General features: G+C 49.1%; 1 long non-coding RNA gene across 1 annotated transcript; it reads right to left on the bottom strand.

The window, feature by feature from the left end:
- Window positions 1-618: 618 nt before the first annotated feature.
- LOC310883456 lies at window positions 619-10,396 on the bottom strand. The gene is made up of 2 exons (XR_014573547.1): window positions 8,883-10,396; window positions 619-6,261 (listed from the first exon to the last, which is right to left on the bottom strand). It is a non-coding gene; the product is annotated as an uncharacterized lncRNA (long non-coding RNA).
- Between the last annotated feature and the right edge of the window lie 750 nt (window positions 10,397-11,146).

Below are 11,146 nucleotides of genomic sequence, written 5' to 3'. Positions count from 1 at the left end.
TTTTGGCCTAATTGGGAATTATGTGAATGCCCAGTAGCTACCCGTTCCTCCTCCCAGGCATACTTCCTGAAATGATTTGACCTCTTCCAGAGAGAGAGGGACTTGAGGATTCTCACCACAGAACCCTTCAGGCTAGGTACCTGAGAACTTGGGCCAATTTGGGACGGAGGTGCATGCGAAAAGGCTTCTCTTGCCTCTGACTGATCTGGTTTGCCAAAACCTTGTGGCTACCTCCACATACAGATTTACTTTGGGTTCCTGCCCTCAGATCTCTTCAGGCTAGGTACCTGACAACTTTGCCCAATTTGGGATGGTGGTACCTGCCTGGGTACCTTCACTTCCCTTCCCTCATCTTGTTTTCCAAAACTTCTGGGCTAGCTCAAATAAACAACTGCTTGTCAATACCAGCTGAAGACCCCTCCACGTTACGTCTCTCTCAACTTGTGCCCTACTTTGGACGTAGCTGCATGCCTGCTAGCAACCATCGCTTCCTCCACAAAAGTTTCTCAAAATGTATGGGATTCTGCCTGAGACACATTTAGCTCTGGGGACCAGCTGCAAAACCCTTCAGGGTAGGGACACCACAAGTTTGGCCAACTTTATGCATAACTGTATGCCTGGTAGCTACCCTTGCCTTCTCACCTCGGCATGCTTCTAGAAAAAAGATTTGGCTTCCTCCAACAGAGATTTTTTCTTTGGGGATCCTAAACTCGGATTCCCCTGGGCTAGGTAACAGAGAATTTGGGCTACTTTGGAGGTTGGTACATGGCCGGTAGCATACTTTGCCTCCGCCAGATTGTACTTAGGAAAACGTTTCACCTCCCTGCGGCTGTTCTGGACAAAAGCAGCGTACCCGTCAGGGGTAGCTACAGGAATTTTGGCCAAATTGGGAATTATGTGCATGCCCAGTAACTACCCGTTCCTCCTCCCAGGCATACTTTCTGAAATGTTTTGGGCCTCTTCCAGAGAGAGAGGGACTTGTGGATTCGGTCCGCAGAACCCTTCAGGCTGGGTACCTGAGAACTTGGGCCAATTTTCGACGCAGGTGCATGCCAAGAGGCTTCTCTTGCCTCCCGCTTATCTTGGTTGCCAAAACCTTGTGGCTACCTTCACATACAGATTTAGTTTGGGATCCTGCCCTCAGATCGCTTCAGGCTAGGTACCTGACAACTTTGCCCAATTTGGGACCGAGGTACCTGCCTGGGTACCTTCACTTCCCTTACCTCATCTTGTTTTCCAAAACTTCTGGGCTAGCTCCAAATAAACAACTCCTTGTCAATACCAGCTGAAGATCCCTCCACGTTACGTCTCTCTCAACTTTGGCCCTACTTTGGACATAGCTGTATGCCTGCTAGCTACCTCTGCTTCCTCCACAAAAGTTTCTCAAAATGTATGGGATTCTGCCTCAGACACATTTAGCTCTGGGGACCAGCTGCAAAGCCCTTCAGGGAAGGGACACCACAAGTTTGGCCAAGTTTATGCATAACTGTATGCCTGGTAGCTACCCTTGCCTTCTCACCTTGGCATGCTTCTGCAAAATTTTTGTCTACCTCCAACAGAGATTTTTTCTTTGGGGATCCTAAACTCGGATTCCTCTGGGCTAGGTATCAGAGAATTTGGGATAGTTTGGAGGTTTTTACATGCCCACTATCTAACTTTGCCTCACCAGATTGTACTTTTGAAAACGTTTCGCCTCCCTACCGCAGTTCTGGACAAAAGCAGCGTACCCGTCTGGGGTAGCTACCTGAATTTCGTCCAAATTGGGAATTATGTGCATGCCCAGTAGCTACCCGTTCCTCCTCCCAGGCATACTTTCTGAAATGTTTTGGCCTCTTCCAGAGAGAGAGGGACTTGTGGATTCTCACCGCAGAACCCTTCAGGCTAGGTACCTGAGAACTTTGCCCAATTTTCTACGGAGGTGCATGCCAAGAGGCTTCTCTTGCCACTGCCTGATCTGGTTTGCCAAACCCTTGTGGCTACCTCCACATACAGATTTACTTTGGGATCCTGCCCTCAGATCGCTTCAGCGTAGGTACCTGACAACTTTGCCCAATTTGGGACGGAGGTACCTGCCTGGGTACCTTCACTTCCCTTCCCTCAACTTGTTTTCCAAAACTTCTGGGCTAGCTCCAAATACACAACTGCTTGTCAATACCAGCTGAAGACCCCTCCACGTTACGTCTCTCTCAACTTTGGTCGTACATTAGACGCAGCTGCATGCCTGCTAGCAACCATCGCTTCCTCCACAAAAGTTTCTCAAAATGTATGGGATTCTGCCTGAGACACATTTAGCTCTGGGGACCAGCTGCAAAGCCCTTCAGGGTAGGGACACCACAAGTTTGGCCAAGTTTATGCATAACTGTATGCCTGGTAGCTACCCTTGCCTTCTCACCTCGGCATGCTTCTAGAAAAAAGATTTGGCTTCCTCCAACAGAGATTTTTTCTTTGGGGATCCTAAACTCGGATTCCCCTGGGCTAGGTAACAGAGAATTTGGGCTAGTTTGGACGTTGGTACATGCCCGGTAGCATACTTTGCCTCCGCCAGACTGTACTTTTGAAAAAGTTTCGCCTCCCTACAGCATTTCTGGACAAAAGCAGCGTACCCATCTGGGGTAGCTACCTGAATTTTGGCCTAATTGCGAATTATGTGCATGCCCAGTAGCTACCCGTTCCTCCTCCCAGGCATACTTTCTGAAATGTTTTGGCCTCTTCCAGAGAGAGAGGGACTTGTGGATTCTCACCGCAGAACCCTTCAGGATAGGTACCTGAGAACTTGGGCCAATTTTCGACGGAGGTGCATGCCAAGAGGCTTCTCTTTCCTCTGCCTGATCTGGTTTGCCAAAACCTTGTGGCTACCTCCACATACAGATTTACTTTGGGATCCTGCCCTCAGATCGCTTCGGAGTAGGTACCTGACAACTTTGCCCAATTTCCGACGGAGGTACCTGCCTGGGTACCTTCACTTCCCTTCCCTCATCTTCTTTTCCAAAACTTCTGGGCTAGCTCCAAATAAACAGCTGCTTGTCAATACCAGCTGAAGACCCCTCCACGTTACGTCTCTCTCAATTTGGCCCTACTTTGGACGTAGCTGCATGCCTGCTAGCTACCTTTGCTTCCTCCACAAAAGCTTCTCAAAATGTATGGGATTCTGCCTGAGACACATTTAGCTCTGGGGACCAGCTGCAAAGCCCTTCAGGGTAGGGACACCACAAGTTTGGCCAAGTTTATGCATAACTGTATGCCTGGTAGCTACCCTTGCCTTCTCACCTCGGCATGCTTCTGCAAAAGATTTGGCTTCCTCCAACGGAGATTTTTCCTTTGGGGATCCTAAACTCGGATTCCCCTGGGCTAGGTAACAGAGAATTTGGGCTACTTTGGAGGTTGGTACATGCCCGGTAGCATACTTTGCCTCCGCCAGACTGTACTTTTGAAAAAGTTTCGCCTCCCTACAGCATTTTTGGTCAAAAGCAGCGTACCCATCTGGGGTAGCTACCTGAATTTTGGCCTAATTGGGAATTATGTGCATGCCCAGTAGCTACCCGTTCCTCCTCCCAGGCATACTTTCTGAAATGTTTTGGCCTCTTCCAGAGAGAGAGGGACTTGTGGATTCTGTCCGCAGAACCCTTCAGGATAGGTACCCAAGAACTTGGGCCAATTTTCGACGGAGGTTGCATGCCAAGGGGCTTCTCTTGCCTCTGACTGATCTGGTTAACAAAACCTTGTGGCTACCTCCACATACAGATTTACTTTGGGATCCTGCCCTCAGATCGCTTCAGGGTAGGTACCTGACAACTTTGCCCAATTTGGGACCGAGGTACCTGCCTGGGTACCTTCACTTCCCTTCCCTCATCTTCTTTTCCAAAACTTCTGGGCTAGCTCCAAATAAACAGCTGCTTGTCAATACCAGCTGAAGACCCCTCCACGTTACGTCTCTCTCAACTTTGGCACTACTTTGGACGTAGCTGCATGCCTGCTAGCTACCTCTGCTTCCTCCACAAAAGTTTCTCAAAATGTATGCGATTCTGCCTGAGACACATTTAGCTCTGGGGACCAGCTGCAAAGCCCTTCAGGGTAGGGACACCACAAGTTTGGCCAAGTTTATGCATAACTGTATGCCTGGTAGCTACCCTTGCCTTCTCACCTCGGCATGCTTCTAGAAAAAAGATTTGGCTTCCTCCAACAGAGATTTTTTCTTTGGGGATACTAAACTCGGATTCCCCTGGGCTAGGTAACAGAGAATTTGGGCTACTTTGGAGGTTGGTACATGCCCAGTAGAATATTTTGCCTCTGCCAGATTGTACTTTGGAAAAGGTTTCACCTCCATGCGGCAGTTCTGGACAAAAGCAGCGTACCCGTCAGGGGTAGCTACAGGAATTTTGGCCAAATTGCGAATTATGTGCATGCCCAGTAGCTACCCGTTCCTCCTCCCAGGCATACTTTCTGAAATGTTTTGGCCTCTTCCAGAGAGAGAGGGACTTGTGGATTCGGTCCGCAGAACCCTTCAGGATAGGTACCTGAGAACTTGGGCCAATTTTCGACGCAGGTGCATGCCAAGAGGCTTCTCTTGCCTCTGCCTCATCTGGTTTGCCAAAACCTTGCGACTACCTCCACATACAGATTTACTTTGGGATCCTGCCCTCAGATTGCTTCAGGCTAGGTACCTGACAACTTTGCCCAATTTCCGACGGAGGTACCTGCCTGGGTACCTTCACTTCCCTTCCCTCATCTTGTTTTCCAAAACTTCTGGGCTAGCTCCAAATAAACAACTGCTTGTCAATACCAGCTGAAGACCCCTCCACGTTACGTCTCTCTCAACTTTGGCACTACTTTGGACGTAGCTGCATGCCTGCTAGCTACCTCTGCTTCCTCCACAAAAGCTTCTCAAAATGTATGGGATTCTGCCTGAGACACATTTAGCTCTGGGGACCAGCTGCAAAGCCCTTCAGGGTAGGGACACCACAAGTTTGGCCAAGTTTATGCATAACTGTATGCCTGGTAGCTACCCTTGCCTTCTCACCTCGGCATGCTTCTAGAAAAAACACTTGGCTTCCTCCAACAGAGATTTTTTCTTTGGGGATCCTAAACTCGGATTCCCCTGGGCTAGGTAACAGAGAATTTGGGCTAGTTTGGACGTTGGTACATGCCCGGTAGCATACTTTGCCTCCGCCAGACTGTACTTTTGAAAAAGTTTCGCCTCCCTACAGCATTTCTGGACAAAAGCAGCGTACCCATCTGGGGTAGCTACCTGAATTTTGGCCTAATTGCGAATTATGTGCATGCCCAGTAGCTACCCGTTCCTCCTCCCACGCATACTTTCTGAAATGTTTTGGCCTCTTCCAGAGAGAGAGGGACTTGTGGATTCTCACCGCAGAACCCTTCAGGATAGGTACCTGAGAACTTGGGCCAATTTTCGACGGAGGTGCATGCCAAGAGGCTTCTCTTGCCTCTGCCTGATCTGCTTTGCCAAAACCTTGTGGCTACCTCCACATACAGATTTACTTTGGGATCCTGCCCTCAGATCGCTTCGGAGTAGGTACCTGACAACTTTGCCCAATTTCCGACGGAGGTACCTGCCTGGGTACCTTCACTTCCCTTCCCTCATCTTCTTTTCCAAAACTTCTGGGCTAGCTCCAAATAAACAGCTGCTTGTCAATACCAGCTGAAGACCCCTCCACGTTACGTCTCTCTCAATTTGGCCCTACTTTGGACGTAGCTGCATGCCTGCTAGCTACCTTTGCTTCCTCCACAAAAGCTTCTCAAAATGTATGGGATTCTGCCTGAGACACATTTAGCTCTGGGGACCAGCTGCAAAGCCCTTCAGGGTAGGGACACCACAAGTTTGGCCAAGTTGATGCATAACTGTATGCCTGGTAGCTACCCTTGCCTTCTCACCTCGGCATGCTTCTGCAAAAGATTTGGCTTCCTCCAACGGAGATTTTTCCTTTGGGGATCCTAAACTCGGATTCCCCTGGGCTAGGTAACAGAATTTTGACTATTTTAGACGTTGGTACATGCCCGGTAGCATGCTTTGCCTCCGCCAGATTGTACTTTTGAAAAAATTTTGCCTCCCTGCGGAAGTTCTGGACAAAAGCAGCGTACCCGTCTGGGATAGCTACAGGAATTTCGTCCAAATTGGGAATTATGTGCATGCCCAGTACCTACCCGTTCCTCCTCCCACGCATACTTTCTGAAATGTTTTGGCCTCTTCCAGAGAGAGAGGGACTTGTGGATTCTCACCGCAGAACCCTTCAGGATAGGTACCTGAGAACTTGGGCCAATTTTCGACGGAGGTGCATGCCAAGAGGCTTCTCTTGCCACTGCCTGATCTGGTTTGCCAAACCCTTGTGGCTACCTCCACATACAGATTTACTTTGGGATCCTGCCCTCAGATTGCTTCAGGGTAGGTACCTGACAACTTTGCCCAATTTGGGACCGAGGTACCCGCTTGGGTACCTTCACTTCCCTTCCCTCATCTTGTTTTCCAAAACTTCTGGGCTAGCTCAAATACACAACTGCTTGTCAATACCAGCTGAAGACCCCTCCACGTTACGTCTCTCTCAACTTTGGCCCTACTTTGGACGTAGCTGCATGCCTGCTAGCTACCTTTGCTTCCTCCACAAAAGTTTCTCAAAATGTATGGGATTCTGCCTGAGACACATTTAGCTCTGGGGACCAGCTGCAAAGCCCTTCAGGGTAGGGACACCACAAGTTTGGCCAAGTTTATGCATAACTGTATGCCTGGTAGCTACCCTTGCCTTCTCACCTCGGCATGCTTCTAGAAAAAAGATTTGGCTTCCTCCAACGGAGATTTTTTCTTTGAGGATCCTAAACCCCGATCCCTCTAGGCTAGGTAACAGAGAATTTGGGCTACTTTGGAGGTTGGTACATGCCCGCTAGAATACTTTGCCTCACCAGATTGTACTTTTGAAAACGTTTCGCCTCCCTGCGGCTGTTCTGGACAAAAGCAGTGTACCCGTCTGGGGTAGCTACAGGAATTTTGGCCAAACTAGGAATTATGCGCATGCCCAGTAGCTACCCGTTCCTCCTCCCAGGCATACTTTCTGAAATGTTTTGGCCTCTTCCAGAGAGAGAGGGACTTGTGGATTCGGTCCACAGAACCCTTCAGGCTTGGTACCCAAGAACTTTGCCCAATTTTCGACGCAGGTGAATGCCAAGAGGCTTCTCTTGCCTCTGCCTGATCTGGTTTGCCAAAACCTTGTGGCTACCTCCACATACAGATTTACTTTGGGATCCTGCCCTCAGATCGCTTCAGGCTAGGTACCTGACAACTTTGCCCAATTTGGGACCGAGGTACCTGCCTGGGTACCTTCACTTCCCTTCGCTCATCTTCTTTTCCAAAATTCTGGGCTAGCTCAAATACACAACTGCTTGTCAATACCAGCTGAAGACCCCTCCAAGTTACGTCTCTCTCAACTTTGGCCCTACTTTGGACGTAGCTGCATTCCTGCTAGCAACCATCGCTTCCTCCACAAAAGCTTCTCAAAATGTACAGGATTCTGCCTGACACACATTTAGCTCTGGGGACCAGCTGCAAAGCCCTTCAGGGTAGGGACACCACAAGTTTGGCCAAGTTGATGCATAACTGTATGCCTGGTAGCTACCCTTGCCTCCTCACCTCGGCATGCTTCTAGAAAAAAGATTTGGCTTCCTCCAACAGAGATTTTTTCTTTGGGGATCCTAAACTTGGATACCTCTGGGCTAGGTAACAGAGAATTTGGGCTACTTTGGAGGTTGGTACATGCCCGGTACCATACTTTGCCTCCGCCAGATTGTACTTTTGAAAAAGTTTTGCCTCCCTGCGGCAGTTCTGGACAAAAGCAGCGTACCCGTCTGGGGTAGCTACCGGAACTTTGGCCAAATTGGGAATTATGTGCATGCCCAGTAGCTACCCGTTCCTCCTCCCAGGCATACTTTCTGAAATGTTTTGGCCTCTTCCAGAGAGAGAGGGACTTGTGGATTCGGTCCGCAGAACCCTTCAGGATAGGTACCCAAGAACTTGGGCCAATTTTCGACGGAGGTGCATGCCAAGAGGCTTCTCTTGCGTCCCGCTTATCTTGGTTAACAAAACCTTGTGGCTACCTCCACATACAGATTTACTTTGGGATCCTGCCCTCAGATTGCTTCAGGCTAGGTACCTGACAACTTTGCCCAATTTGGAACCGAGGTACCCGCCTGCGTACCTTCACTTCCCTTCGCTCATCTTATTTTCCAAAACTTCTGGGCTAGCTACAAATAAACAACTGCTTGTCAATACCAGCTGAACATCCCTCCACGTTACGTCTCTCTCAACTTTGGCCCTACTTTGGACATAGCTGTATGCCTGCTAGCTACCTCTGCTTCCTCCACAAGAGGTTCTCAAAATGTATGGGATTCTGCCTGAGACACATTTAGCTCTGGGTACCAGCTGCAAAGCCCTTCAGGGAAGGGACACCACAAGTTTGGCCAAGTTTATGCATAACTGTATGCCTGGTAGCTACCCTTGCCTTCTCACCTTGGCATGCTTCTGCAAAATTTTTGTCTACCTCCAACAGAGATTTTTCCTTTGGGGATGCTAAACTCGGATTCCTCTGGGCTAGGTATCAGAGAATTTGGGATAGTTTGGAGGTTTTTACATGCCCACTAGCTAACTTTGCCTAACCAGATTGTACTTTTGAAAACGTTTCGCCTCCCTACCGCAGTTCTGGACAAAAGCAGCGTACCCATCTGGGGTAGCTACAGGAATTTCGGCCAAATTGGAAATTATGTGCATGCCCAGTAGCTACCCGTTCCTCCTCCCAGGCATACTTTCTGAAATGTTTTGGCCTCTTCCAGAGAGAGAGGGACTTGTGGATTCCGTCCGCAGAACCCTTCAGGATAGGTACCTGAGAACTTTGCCCAATTTTCGACGGAGGTGCATGCCAAGAGGCTTCTCTTGCCTCCGCTTATCTTGGTTCCCAAAACCTTGTGGCTACCTCCACATACAGATTTACTTTGGGATCCTGCCCTCAGATCGCTTCAGGCTAGGTACCTGATAACTTTGCCCAATTTTCGACGGAGGTACCTGCCTGGACACCTTCACTTCCCTTCCCTCATCTTGTTTTCCAAAACTTCTGGGCTAGCTCCAAATACACAACTGCTTGTCAATACCAGCTGAAGACCCCTCCACGTTACGTCTCTCTCAACTTTGGTCCTACTTTGGACGTAGCTGCATTCCTGCTAGCAACCATCGCTTCCTCCACAAAAGCTTCTCAAAATGTATGCGATTCTGCCTGAGACACATTTAGCTCTGGCTACCAGCTGCAAAACCCTTCAGGGTAGGGACACCACAAGTTTGGCCAAGTTTATGCATAACTGTATGCCTGGTAGCTACCCTTGCCTTCTCACCTTGGCATGCTTCTAGAAAAAAGATTTGGCTTCCTCCAACAGAGATTTTTCCTTTGGGGATCCTAAACTCGGATACCTCTGGGCTAGGTAACAAAATTTTGACTATTTTAGACGTTGGTACATGCCCGGTAGCATACTTTGCCTCCGCCAGACTGTACTTTTCAAAAAGTTTCGCCTCCCTGCCGCAGTTCTGGACAAAAGCAGCGTACCCGTCTTGGGTAGCTACCTGAATTTTGGCCAAATTGGGAATTATGTGCATGCCCAGTACCTACCCGTTCCTCCTCCCACGCATACTTTCTGAAATGTTTTGGCCTCTTCCAGAGAGAGAGGGACTTGTGGATTCTCACCGCAGAACCCTTCAGGATAGGTACCTGAGAACTTGGGCCAATTTTCGACGGAGGTGCATGCCAAGAGGCTTCTCTTGCCACTGCCTGATCTGGTTTGCCAAACCCTTGTGGCTACCTCCACATACAGATTTACTTTGGGATCCTGCCCTCAGATTGCTTCAGGGTAGGTACCTGACAACTTTGCCCAATTTGGGACCGAGGTACCCGCTTGGGTACCTTCACTTCCCTTCCCTCATCTTGTTTTCCAAAACTTCTGGGCTAGCTCAAATACACAACTGCTTGTCAATACCAGCTGAAGACCCCTCCACGTTACGTCTCTCTCAACTTTGGCACTACTTTGGACGTAGCTGCATGCCTGCTAGCTACCTTTGCTTCCTCCACAAAAGTTTCTCAAAATGTATGGGATTCTGCCTGAGACACATTTAGCTCTGGGGACCAGCTGCAAAGCCCTTCAGGGTAGGGACACCACAAGTTTGGCCAAGTTTATGCATAACTGTATGCCTGGTAGCTACCCTTGCCTTCTCACCTCGGCATGCTTCTAGAAAAAAGATTTGGCTTCCTCCAACGGAGATTTTTTCTTTGAGGATCCTAAACCCCGATCCCTCTAGGCTAGGTAACAGAAAATTCTGGCTAATTTGGACGGTGGTACATGCCCGCTAGCTACCTTTGCCTCCACCACATTGTACTTAGGGAAAAGTTTGCCTTACCTGCATTACTTCTGGAAAGGCAGCTTACCTGTCTGGTATTTGTTACCTGCCTGTGTCTGCATGTCCTGTAGCTCTCACGGATTACCTCAAATTGCACGGAGGTTCCCCACTTTTTTCTCCATTTGTTGAGGTCTGCTCCTGTTTGACTCTTAAGGCTCTTTCCAAGCATCTCTTTGAGCCTTTCCTTTTGGCATTCTCTGAACACAGCTGAAACCTCGGCTTGCTGCCTCAAACTCCTCCAAGGCTGTTGCTCTAATTCCTTTGTGTCCATCGGTGTACGTTCCCAACCCTGCAACAATGGAATAGACAGTTTTTGTTTGATTTTGTTTTGTCTGGTTGTTTCTTTTCATTATGACCTTTTCTTTCTTTGGTCTTTCCTTCAATCCTACCACTTTTGTTAGTTTGAATCCTCCTCTTAGTTTTGTTTTCTTTGCTTTTTTCAGACATCAGCACCCCACCCCATTTTCCCTGTGCACTGCCTCCCTCATAGAATCCTACAATGCCTGGGGTTGGAAGGGACCTTAAAGACCATCCAGCTCGAGCCCACCTGCACTGGTGCCCCAGGACCCTGTTGGGAGCTGCACGTCTGGGCTGGGGCCAGCTCTGCCTTGGGGGTGACTGAGGCTGTGCCTGTCAGCCCTGCACTGGGACATGGCGGTTGCCTAGCACCACTCTGGGTCACAATATGCACTGCCCCTGACAGCACAG

This window comes from Anser anser (assembly GCF_964211835.1).
Source record: "Anser anser genome assembly, chromosome: 18".
NCBI lineage: Eukaryota > Metazoa > Chordata > Aves > Anseriformes > Anatidae > Anser > Anser anser.
Note: the sequence above shows the minus strand (reverse complement) of the source record. Positions and strands in the feature narration are given on the sequence as shown.